This window comes from Pseudophryne corroboree, chromosome 10 (genome assembly GCF_028390025.1).
Source record: "Pseudophryne corroboree isolate aPseCor3 chromosome 10, aPseCor3.hap2, whole genome shotgun sequence".
Taxonomy (NCBI): domain Eukaryota; kingdom Metazoa; phylum Chordata; class Amphibia; order Anura; family Myobatrachidae; genus Pseudophryne; species Pseudophryne corroboree.
In genome coordinates, this window is record NC_086453.1 from 198,154,428 (window position 1) to 198,167,779 (window position 13,352).

The following is a 13,352-nucleotide window of genomic DNA, read 5'->3' on the forward strand; positions in this document are numbered from 1 at the left end:
TGTAGACCCAGTACACTATGTCTACTTATACATATAAAAGTACAAAAATTACATCATTTTGTGTGGAAAATAGAAATGTCTTTTTAATATTTATGATTTATGGCCAAACGTGTGGCCCTCTGCTGGTTGGTCATAGTCATGCTATCAAGATGATGGGCCTATCTTTATGTCGAGGCCTGGAGCTGTTTTTCCATCTGTCCCATTGTTAAACTGGCCCTGCTCATTGTTGAAGTTCCCACTAGTTTCCCTTTGTTTCAGCTTCTTACCGGCTATTAGGGGTCATTCCGAGTTGTTCGCTCGCAAGCTGCTTTTAGCAGCTTTGCACACGCTAAGCCGCCGCCTACTGGGAGTGAATCTTAGCTTATCCAAATTGCGAACGAAAGATTAGCAGAATTGCGAATAGACACTTCTTAGCAGTTTCTGAGTAGCTCCAGACTTACTCGGCATCTGCGATCAGTTCAGTCAGTTTCGTTCCTGGTTTGACGTCACAAACACACCCAGCGTTCGCCCAGACAGTCCTCCGTTTCTCCAGTCACTCCCGCGTTTTTCCCAGAAACGGTAGCGTTTTTTCGCACACACCCATAAAACGGCCAGTTTCCGCCCAGAAACACCCACTTCCTGTCAATCACATTACGAACACCAGAACAAAGAAAAAACCTCGCAATGCCGTGAGTAAAAAACCTAACTGCATAGCAAATTTACTTGGCGCAGTCGCACTGCGGACATTGCGCATGCGCATTAGCGACTAATCGCTCCGTTGCGAGAAAAAATTAACGAGCTAACAACTCGGAATGACCCCCATTGTTGGGCATGTTGTAAAGTTGCTTAATAGGCAAAGCAATAACATGGGGTGTCATGTAATAGGATGAGATTTTTAGACTTTTGAGACTTTTAGTCAAAAAACAGCCGAAATCGCCTTTTTTGAGTAATTCGCAAATGTAATAGGATGCGAATTGCACTCTAATTCGTATTTTTCCCTGAGAAAATCACATATTTTCACCTGTCGATTTTATTTTGTACTTCAAATCGCATCCAGATGTTTTCCCATTCAAAAGTATACAACTCGCAAATGATATAGGATGTGATTTTGGAAATCGCACTTAAAAATTTACTAAAAACTGCACACAATACAGACCAGGTAGAGATAGGCGATTTGGAGTACTTCCACCATCCAAAAAACAAAGGGTTACATTTTGCACAGGTGAGCCATACTTTCATCAGAAACACCTTTACAAATACCACTACATCATCCAGGGCACCTGTGAGGGATTGAGCAATGGAGTTTTTGCAGTCAGGAGTTGAGCTGTGTGTATGTGATATTGCATGTTTGGAGGAGCTGCGCAGAAGGAGGGCGCAGGCTGCGCACCAGATCCTGGTCCCCAGACCACTTTGTGCTTCCTGTAGGTACCATACGAGGGTGTACCTGGACTCCCTCTCAGATCAAGAGGTGGTGGAGATGTTTCGGCTGAACCGCACAAACCTCTTGAGCTTATATGAGCAGGTGAGACATGATTTGGAGCCATATGGCTCTGCCAACTATGCAGTGTCTGGGCTGCAAAAATTCATGTGTGCCCTGCACTTTTTTGCCACAGGCACCACTCAGTCTGTGGGCTTTTGGTCGCTGGGGGTTACACAAGCCACTTTCGCAAGGCATCTAACTCAAGTGTTATATGCCTTGAAGAAGCTGTGGTGCACATATATCACATTCCCAAGTTCTGAGTCCGAGTGGCAGGACCTGAAGGTGACATTCTGTCAGCTCTCAGCATTCCCTAATGTGCTGGGGGCCATAGACTGCACCCACATTGGGATTCAGGCACCACACGTGAGGGGGTATGTCTTTGTCAATCGACATGGGCATCACTCCCTCAATGTGCAGGTGGTGTGTGACGCTAACCTTAGAATTCTCAGTGTGATTGCAGGTTACCCAGGGTCTTGCCATGATGCCTATATTCCACGTCACTCATCTCTTTGGGAATGCTTCCAGCAGCACACCATGCCTGAGGGATGGCTACTTGGTAGGTACATTCAAGTTATCTTTTAATGTGTTTCCTAATATGTCCTTTTAAAAGTACTGTTTTAATGCCTAACAATGCAGCATGACCCTGACCCATAATCAGAGCCGGCCTTAACCAATATGATGCCCTAAGCAAGATTTTGGCTGGTGCCCCCTAGCACCGCCGCTAGTTCTGCAGGAGATGCCTGGCATGAGGCAGCTGTCAGCTCTGCTAACGTCGGGTGCCTTTTGTTTATGAAAATGCATCATATTATTTGCATTGCTATGTGGCTAGGATGCACAATTAGCTTATGCTGATTAAAATGATATGCAGCATGCCTATATTCTGTGTGCGACTGTGGCAGTATCTGCATACAAAATACTACATTACAGTGATTTCCAGGAATACACTGCAACGTAACATTTCGTATGCAGATACAGCCGCAGTCACACACAGAATATAGGCATGCCACATATCATTTTAATCAGCAGAAGCTGCTGGTGCCCCTAAGCATACCAAATGCCCTAGGCATTTGCCTAGTTTGCCTATGCCTAAGGCCGGCTCTGCCCATAATGGTGTGCTTATTTGGTCAGCAACACACTTATTTGTGCCATGAAGTCAACTTACATTCCTCTAATGATTGTGCATATGTGTAGTAATAACTGACTGTTAGGGTCTCGTAATTAACTATACCTAAGTGTGTAACAAATACCTGGAAACAACTGTAATTATTCATTCACAACCACAACTTATGTTTTGCAGGGGATTCAGGGTATGGTTGTCTACCGTGGCTCATGACACCTCTGCGTAATCCACAAGGCCCTTCACAGCACCAATATAATAATGCACACATTGCCACCCGCAATGTTGTGGAATGCACTTTTGGGGTGCTGAAAAGTCGTTTTAGGTGTTTGGACTGGTCATCAGGTACACTGCTTTTATCAACCACCCAAAGTAGTGATGATCATCAAGGGCTTGCTGCGTGCTACATAACATTGCCCTGGGCCAAGACAACTATGCAGAGGAAGGCATTGCAGCAGTCATGGAGGAAGCTGAACCTACACGAGTTAGGGCAAATAGGAATACGCGGAAGGGGGATGTGATTGGGAATGAGATCATACGGCTGTATTTCTCAGGTAATTTGCTTGAATTTCCTTGCTTCATTATAAAAATAAAAAAAACATATTTCTTATAATCAATGTCCATTAACATATTTTTTTTCCTCCAAATGTTTAGGGTAATGTGACCCACCCCTAAGAAGTTCACCCATATCTGCTGCTTGCTTGTATACATACATGCTGGTAAGTTATTGTTTTTACATATGTAAATCTAAAACATTGATTAAATGTCAGTATTGACATGGATTTTAACCCATACTCTGTTATATATGTGCTTCCACATTGGCCTTGCTTTTTTCAGTAAGAAACAACCTACATTTGCCAAATGTACAACAAAAATTACTTAGTCAAAATGCATATGTGTGGTTTCCAAAACTTTTTACTGTAAAGTAATTGTTGTGCATAAACATGGGTAAAAAGATTACAATGAGTCCCAAATTTCAAACATTACAAATATAGAAAAACACAATCCATAAAGAGAGAAACGTTAATCTTAAACGTTGAGGCACATTATTTTTTGCTTTGTGACCTGCTGCAAGCAGACTTGTCTACCTTTGGGACACCACCCCTTGTTCTCATACTACGGTGTAGGGGAGTAGTAGGAGAGGTACTTATAGGTGTACTTGATACACTACTTATAGTTGAAGGTGCAGTCTGAATTATTGGTTGGCCTTCAGCAGTAAGGTGTGTGTGTAGGGACACTAATGCATTTGTTTGTGACCTTATGGCATCTGGTTGGGCCCCAATTGTTTAATTTTGTGCCCTAATGGCATCTATTTGGGCCCTTGGTGCATTACTAATTTCAGACCAGATAGCCTTGTATCTAGAGATGCTGTCATCCGGATTCTGGTACCCTCAGCTACTCTTTCAGTGTGTGCTACTTTATGTAGTTGCTGGCACATATTTTTGAGGTAGCCCTGCATATGGAGCATTTGTTGGCTTTGCGTGGCCATGAAATCAAGCTGTTTTGTTTTAAAAGTGTCTAATGACCTTGCAAGTTGGTCAGCAGTAGGGGGTGGTGGTGTGCTTTGTATATGCTGGGTTTCCAGAACAGTGGGTTGACTTTCTGTGATGGATGCCTGTGTTGTTTGTTCTTCTGCAGGAAATGCTTCCACTGGCTCCAAAATAATTTCCAGGTCCTCTTCACTCTGGTGTACCTGAACCTGTGCCTGCTGGCGTTGCTGTGTTGTTCCTGTGAATATGTTGAGATTGGTAAATATATGTTGAATTTGCAAATTTGGGTGTAAGTTATCAATTATGGTGACATCTTCCCATGGCCATCTACACAACCATGCTTTTATTTAGCACATTAACATGAACATATGTTTTACTGTATGTGATGTCTTTTTATGAAGATGTGATAAATTTGTATTTTAACAAAAAAAAAAACCAACCAAAAAAAAGGAGTACAAGTTATCTTGAAAGCATAGGGCTGCTTTGCGTAAATATGTAATGATATACGGTGCCAGATTTGGCCAGTATTAATGTGACAATCACCCTGTCCATTTGCTAGGGTCTAAATATATAAATTAGGGTCTAAATATATGAATTACTATGTTTTTGGACATTTCAGAGTCTTTCAGTGGTGTTTCCAGTATGAATCTTCCTGCCAACGTAATGGTATGATAGTTATGGCGTGTTTTGTATATTTTTGACAGGAGAAACTCACCAGCAGCTTCTACATCCAGACAAACACGTTGGGGTAAATTTACTAAGAATCGTATTTTCCCGTTTGAGGTCAAAGTTCAATCACGAATGACATAGAAAGTGTAAATATGCAACTTTTTGAATTGATTACGACTAATTTACTAAGCTGCCGTATTCTGCATTTTCGGTTTTTCCGATGTCGATGTCATTCGTTTTTTTAGGCCGTGTTTTACGTGAGTGACTTGTAAAACACTGCCGACTTTAATACAATGAATCTCGGCCGGATCTGTGTAATCCGTGCTGGGCTTCATTGTGCACCTTGTAAAAAAAAAAAAAAATGTTTAAACTAAAAAAAAAAAATGCGTGGGGTCCCCCCTCCTAAGCCAAACCAGCCTCGGGCTCTTTGAGCCGGCCCTGGTTGCAAAAATATGGGGAAAAAATTGACAGGGGTTCCCCCATATTTAAACAACCAGCACCGGGCTCTGCGCCTGGTCCTGGTTCCAAAAATACGGGGGACAAAAAGCGTAGGGGTCCCCTGTATTTTTGAAACCAACACCGGGCTCCACTAGCTGGACAGATAATGCCACTGCCGGGGGTCACTTTTATACAGTGCCTTGCGGCCGTGGCATCAAATATCCAACTAGTCACCCCTGGCCGGGGTACCCTGGGGGAGTGGGGACCCCTTCAATCAAGGGGTCCCCCCCCCCAAGCCACCCAAGGGCCAGGGGTGAAGCCCGAGGCTGTCCCCCCCATCCAATGGGCTGCGGATGGGGGGGCTGATAGCCTTTGTTGAAAGTAATGAATATTGTTTTTAGTAGCAGTACTACAAGTCCCAGCAAGCCTCCCCCGCAAGCTGGTACTTGGAGAACCACAAGTACCAGCATGCGGCGGAAAACCGGGCCCGCTGGTACCTGTAGTACTACAACTAAAAAAATACCCCAATAAAGACATTACACACACACCTTGAAAGTATAACTTTAATGCATACATACACACCACCATATACACATACTTACCTTATGTTCACACGAGGGTCGGTCCTCTTCTCCATGTAGAATCCAAGGTGTACCTGTTGAAAAAATCCTACTCACCAAATCCAGTGTAGAGGGCTCCTCGGGTAACCAATGGGGTATTTTTTAGTAGTAGTACTACAGGTACCAGCGGGCCCGGTTTTCCGCAGCATGCTGGTACTTGTGGTTCTCCAAGTACCAGCTTGCAGGGGAGGCTTGCTGGGACTTGTAGTACTGCTACTAAAAACAATATTCATTACTTTCAACAAAGGCTATCAGCCCCCCATCCGCAGCCCATTGGATGGGGGGGGGCAGCCTCGGGCTTCACCCCTGGCCCTTGGGTGGCTGGGGGGGGACCCCTTGATTGAAGGGGTCCCCACTCCCCCAGGGTACCCCGGCCAGGGGTGACTAGTTGGATATTTGATGCCACGGCCGCAAGGCACTGTATAATAGCGACCCCCGGCTGTGGCATTATCTGTCCAGCTAGTGGAGCCCGGTGCTGGTTTAAAAAATACGGGGGACCCCTACGCTTTTTGTCCCCCGTATTTTTGGAACCAGGACCAGGCGCAGAGCCCGGTGCTGGTTGTTTAAATATGGGGGAACCCCTGTCAATTTTTTTCCCATATTTTTGCAACCAGGGCCGGCTCAAAGAGCCCGAGGCTGGTTTGGTTTAAATTACCGAGATGACACTTTGAAGAAAAAACGGCATCTCGGTCAAAATCGGGACCTTAGTAAATATACCCCGTTGTCGCCTCTGTGTAGCAGGGCCCCTTCTCTGATGTGGTGCTATAAAGACATAGGAGGAAACACATTAAATGCATGCCATTATCCACACTGATTTGCAGCATGCAGATTCAGATGTGAAAATGTTTAATTAAAAATGTTCATCATGTTTACAATCTTAAACAATCCATTTATGGTCAATCGTATCTGTAATGTATTTTGACCAAAAACATATTTTTTTTTTTTTGTGCCAAACAAGATTAATGTAGCTTATTAGGTCATGTCTAAGAAATAAAATTACTACCTTATAATTCTATAAACCACTGCAATGTGTATTTCTTGACTAACAAAAAACATGCTGCTGTGGAACTACAAGAACCAGCTAAAGCATTAAACAAATATTTTCCAGCATAGGTTCACATTACAGCACCTTGCTGGGATGTGCAGTGCCACAGCACCATTACATTGTAAAACACATAGCAAGAGTACCTAGCATAGTTTGTTAATGTAAATGTATTGTTATCTGCAAAAATATGTGATGACTTACCAGCTTGTGGGGGTGATGCAGGCTGATCAGTATCAGCTATGTGTAGTGCGAGAAGTATCTCTGGTGGTATTATTCGCTTAAGTTGTTCCTTATAGGCTGCAAATTGTATGGGTGCACTGGTACCTCCCCCTGTGCATCTGGTCTCCTTTCTCTCTGCAGCCATCTTCGTTTTGAGCAGTCTTTTTATGTTAATTTTTTTTAATGTTCACCACTTTTTGCTTGAAAATGCCAACCGCATTAACTGTGTCTGTAATGTCCTCCCACATTTTGCACTTACGCACCATATTAGTGCGGTGTTTATTCTTCCCCAGAAGCCGAGTAAAAACTGGCACCATTGCACTGACTAGGGCACAGTTTTCCTCATAGGAGAAACACACATGGCGACCACTGGGAGTACGCCCTAGCATAGGGCCTTCCTCACCCTCCTCACCCTCCTCTGTGGCATCCTCCTCCACAAACTGGCCCCCATCACCCTCATCCTACTGCCAGTCGACATCACTAAGGAGAGGCTCCTCCAGCTCTTCCTCCTGCTCCCTCTCAAAATCCTTGTCACAATTGAGGGCTGGTGTCGGTAGCAGGAAGCCTCAGTTGTAGGGGCTGATGGGTACCTGAACTTAGGAGGTACGATGGGACTCCTAGACATGCACAGGAATTGTAGCACCAATGCCTGAAGGCGTGACCACGACAACAGGAAGTGCCTTTAAGGGTTTTTATTAAATAATAAAAAGTCAAGAAATGTACAACGAAACAATAACTGTCAAAGAGAGTCTCTGAGTTCCTACTGGTTTGAGACCAGTAATCGGAGTATTAGTTTGAAGTGCTTTATGATACTTGGGATCACAGGAAAGTATTAAGTGATGCTGGGGATCGCAGGTATAACATTAAGTGATGCTGGGGATCACAGGAATAACACTCCACTATAATAGTGAAAACTGTTGGTAGTGGAAACAGAGAACTGCTGGAGAGTGGCTACTGGAAGCCGGAGTATATACTCTGCTAACGCTGGGTGCGGAAGCAGGGGAAGCAGGCTGTACCGCAGAGTATAACCACAGGAGGATTGGGGCTGCACCGCAGAGTGTAACCATACGAGAGTCAGGCTGTATCACAGAGAGCAATCACAGGAGAGTCTTTAGTGAAGCTGAAGACTGGAATCACTGGGAAGACAACTGAAGCACTGACAGTTTCCTGGGTGCTGGGACAGGATATTTATACCTGCTGGGTTGCAGGGATTGGCTGACAATTACGCACAGGCAGCAGCAGCGCTGTGGATTGGTGAGGAGAGTGACATGTGATACCATCCAACATGGCTGCTCCCATGACAGAGTTTGAAGGGGAAATGATGATCTGAAAAACCATGTGCCAAACAGTAATGGCGATAGAGGCCGCAGCAGCAGAGTCTCCACGCTCTCCACATCCGCACAGCGGCCACAGGGATGGCGGCCGCAGCACACAGATGATGCCGCACTCAGCTTACATGTAGTAAGACCACGGGCGCGGTGGTGATGGACGCGGCGGGGCTGAGAGCACCATACCACAGTTAAGTGAGTACACTAAGAAGGCCGCTGAACCAGCGCTGCGGGCAATACCAAATGAATTGTAAAACAACACATAGTTATAACCCAGCCAATCTCAGAAGATACCTAACTGGTAGAAAATGGCGTCCAGTTGCCCGGATCATGACAGCACCTGCCCCCCCCCCCCTCCCTTTAGGAGTGGCGCTAGGACATTTCTTAGGTTTCCGCGGAAATCTGGTATGGAAATTCTGGACCAATTTAGGAGCATGGACATCTGATGCATTCATCCAGGAACGTTCCTCAGGACCATAGCCCTTCCAATCGATCAGATACTGAAGATGACCATATCTGATACGTGAATCCAGGATCTTGGCAACCTCATACTCAACACCACGTTGAGTCTGAACTTTGGGAGCAGAGGGAAGTGCTGAATGAAAGCGATTCAGAATCACTGGTTTAAGAAGTGAAGCATGAGGGGCGTGGCTTGGCGAGCAGCCTGAGTAGATGTGGGACGCAGGAGCTCCTGCAAATACAGTTTAAAAGCAGCCCTTGTTGTGGTGCCCGGCAGCCCTAATTCACTCTCCCTGGCTGGGATAAACATCCACTGCACGACGAGCCGGGTCACGGAGCCGGGGGGCTGTTTACTCAGTCCCCGCGGGTTGTGGCCTACTCGTCACCTGAAGCCGGGACCTCGATTAACGGATCTGCCCCGCGACGTCGGAAGTGTCGCTCCGGCGCCGGGACCCCCTCCTCCCTGACTGCGGCGCAACTAGTGAGACGGGACCCTGTGCGGCTGATAGGCGCACCTGTGAGAAGGACCCAGCTCCCCCCGTGACTGCCGCCCGGCTGCTGCTGCAAGTAACGACGGCCACTCTCTCTCCCTCTGTGGGAGGCAGAAGAGGAGACGCTGTGCTGGGAGTGATTAGGAGGCTGCAGAGGATGACTCACTGACCCACGCTGGTACAGTCTGGGCCCCAGGTACTCCGTATTGAGGGTTAGGGGGGTGTGATGGGCTGCATTTAGAGGCTTCCCTCCCCTCTCCTTCCCCACACTATACACTGCAGGTGGTGTTACATACACCCTGAGACCCTGGTATACCTCAGTCTGTCCCTGGTATAACTGCACTGGCTAAACCAGACGCAAAGTGGCAGCTGACCCTGATTCTACTGCTGCTTGCTGGGAACTCTGTCTCCGTGACAGCTGCGATAAAAAGATATAATAATAATAAAAAAATAATACAGTAAAAAATAATAATAATAATTATACCGTAGCAACGGCAGATAGTGTCCTGCTCGCACTCGGGGGTGTGGATCCCTGACCTGGGTCGCGGGGCTGACGTGCTCGCGGACTACGGTTTACATTCACCACCGGAGCCGGGACCTTGTTTGAAGTTGGGGCCGTGGCCAGCGTGGGGTAATTCTTATCTATAGTGAGGTGTGCACTGGAGTGCACTACACAATCGGACCAGTGCCTGCAGACCCGGATTGCCTGCTATTGCACGCTCACGCGCCTCACAAACTCCTTCTACAAGTGGTCTATACCGCTTTACCCGCACATATCTTGCCCGCCAGTGCTCTGATTGTGGCTGGTCCAGATCAGTAGCCACTCCCTAAGATACCTTTCACCGCAGTTCTGTGGATCACCTGTCCATTCTACCTAAATATATTATTATGGACAAATTCATGTCTAAAACACTACGTAATCCACGGGGTGCCCAGGCGGGTAAAGGCAAAAATCGTGAAAGCTCCGCTAACAGTGCTCCTGTCTCCCCGACATATAGTCAGGGCTCTAGTCCCAGGGGGCAACCACCACCTGCTCCAACTATGGAATCATCCAAGTCTTTCTCCACGAGTGAAATCACAAATATACTCTCATCTCTACTGGATCAAAAACTGGCGCCCCTGAAGGATTCCTTAGATTCGGCACTCACTCAACTCACAGCTCATGATCAACGTATATCCGAAGCTGAACAAAGGATTTCTGATTTAGAGGACGATCTATCTGCGGCTAAGTCGGACCAGATAGAACACGATAAGCTGATGGTGTCCCTACAAGACAAGTTAGAAGATTTAGAAAATCGGAATAGAAGAAATAATGTCCGTCTTGTGGGTTTGCCAGAATCTGTGAAACCGTCAGATCTAATGAAACTGGCCTCCCAATGGCTGCCAAGAGAACTGGGTTGCGTTTCGGACACGGGGTCCATTTTGGTCGAACGTGTCCATCGGATTGGCCCTGATCGTCAGACCGGTAGAGACAGACCCAGACCAGTCATTATGAGAATTCTTAACTATGCCGATAAAGTCCGTTTGATGGAAGCCTATCGGAAAAGTACTGATCTTCGATACCAAGACTCCAAGATATTACTATTTCAGGACTTTTCTTATCTAGTGGCTGCGAAACGACGAGAGTTTTCACCTATATGTAAACGTCTGTTTGAACTTGGTCACCGATTCGCATTGTTATATCCGGCCAAGCTGAGAATCACCCATGTTGGTAAATCCTACCTCTTCGAAACTGCACAGGAGGCCAGAAACTTTGTGAACTCTTTGGATACAACTCTACTCTCTGGTCTGGATGATGCGGACTGACTCTTTATATCCTTTTCCAGTTGATTAATTGTCACCTTTTGCTTATCCATTCAAGAAACAGATGAATAATGCTTTTCTATTTGATATATTGATTTGGTTGTATTTCAACACTGTGACGATGGTTTATTGTAGCAGTTGGAGTATAATACCAACTGCTATGCAACAATTTCATACTTGTCATGCTCTTATGTTCTTTCCTCTATACCCCTTTTTTCACCTGCTACCGCCTCTTCTATCCTTTTTCTGGCTGCTTTGCCTGCTCCTCTCCCCTTCTTCTCATCTTTTGATATGTTACTTCAGTTTATGGTGCCCTTGGATTCTATGTTTGAGGATATCCTCCTCATGTGTTCTACTGGGTTTTTTTTTCTGGATGTTGAAGGAATTTCATAGGGCACTTACATGGGTTCTTAAAATGTTGAAAATGTTTTGTAACTCGGTTTATAACTTTATTGCTATACACACACAATCTTCACGAATTTTGATAGGAATATCAGTACGTCTTTATCTTTGTTACTTTTCATCATTGATCCACTATGGCCCGCTCGCTGGGAAGGGCTGGGATCAACTGTTACGGCATATTGTAGTCGGAAACTGGCCTAGGGTTGGTATCGGTTGAATGCCGCTAACACATGACTCTTCTATGATAACACAATCACGTTTCAAGTTAGTGTCATGGAACGTCGAGGGACTCAATACCCCTATTAAACGGAAAAAGGTTCTTACCTATTTGAAAAGGCTAAAACCTGACATAGTGTTATTACAGGAAACTCACTGGAAGGTATCGGACCCTAATGTGCTACGCGATACATGGGTGGGAGAATATAGAACGGCCTCCTTCACATCAAAACGCAGAGGCGTCTTGATTATCCTCAATAAATCACTCCCCACCATTATTTTAGATAGCCTGGTTGATCAAGAGGGTAGATTTCTATTCTTGAAACTGAAAATACTAAATACGACCTATACGGTGGCCAATATCTATGCCCCTAATGGCCCTAATGCATCTTTTTTCTCTGATATATACTCGAAATTGCAGGGTTGGGCAGAGGGAGAAATTATTTTGGGAGGAGACTTTAATTGTGTACAGTCAACTGGTCTTGACAGGACGTCCACACCTAATTTGTCTACTGTTACCACTCCTACCTCACTCACACTACTCACCTCTTCTTTACGACTATCTGACCCATGGAGAATTCGAAACCCAGACGCTCGCGAATATACCTTCTACTCCCACCCTCACCACTCCTCTTCTAGATTAGATTTTTGGTTAATTGCGGATTCTCTTCTGCAACATATTGTGGATGCTGCGATAGAACCCATTTCACTCTCGGACCATGCCCCAATCTGGCTCTCAATCACTTTAGATACCCCTTTGACTAGATCCTATAATTGGCGTTTCCCTGCTTACCTGGAACATTCCTCAGACTTTAGTCAATTTCTTACCCAGGCCTTCCTTAACTAAGTAAATGATAACAAAATTCATGTCAACGACATCAATTTGTTTTGGTCGGCTTCCAAACCAGTTGTCCGTGGACAAATCCTTGAATATGTTTCCAGAAAACGCAAGCAATTGAACGCCCAGTTGCATGATCTGAGCAAAGCTTTGACGGCAGCATATGACGCTATGATATTACATGATTCTCCAGCCACTAGGCGGGCCTATACTGACGCAAAACATCTTCATGACGCGTTATACACTGAACGAGCTAACTTTTCCTATGATGTCCAACGAAACAAATTTTTCCGTGGTGGTAACAAGTCAGGCAAATTGTTGGCTAACTTAGTGAGATCATCTACAATCCCCGAGGCTGGTTATGCTTAGGAGGGGGGACCCCACGCAATTTTTTTTTTGGAAAAAAAACACTTTCCCACCCCTTCCCACTGATAGACATGCACGGATCTCATGGATCCCTGCATGCCTATGCAATCACAAATATAAAAAGCAGGTCTGCTTTTTTTTAGCACTTTTTTGCGATTTGTAATTTTTCACGGCAGTGTTTTCCTCTTTGGAGATTTGCACTTTTTAGTAAATTACCGAGTTCTACTAATTTGCTGGCGTATTTTGACCGATGGTGTATTCATTCGTATTTTTTTACAACTACTTCCAAAAAAATACGAATGCCCTCATCTCTGCCGTGATTTGAGTTTAGTAAATTACCGAGATGACACTTTGAAGAAAAAACGGCATCTCGGTCAAAATCGGGACCTTAG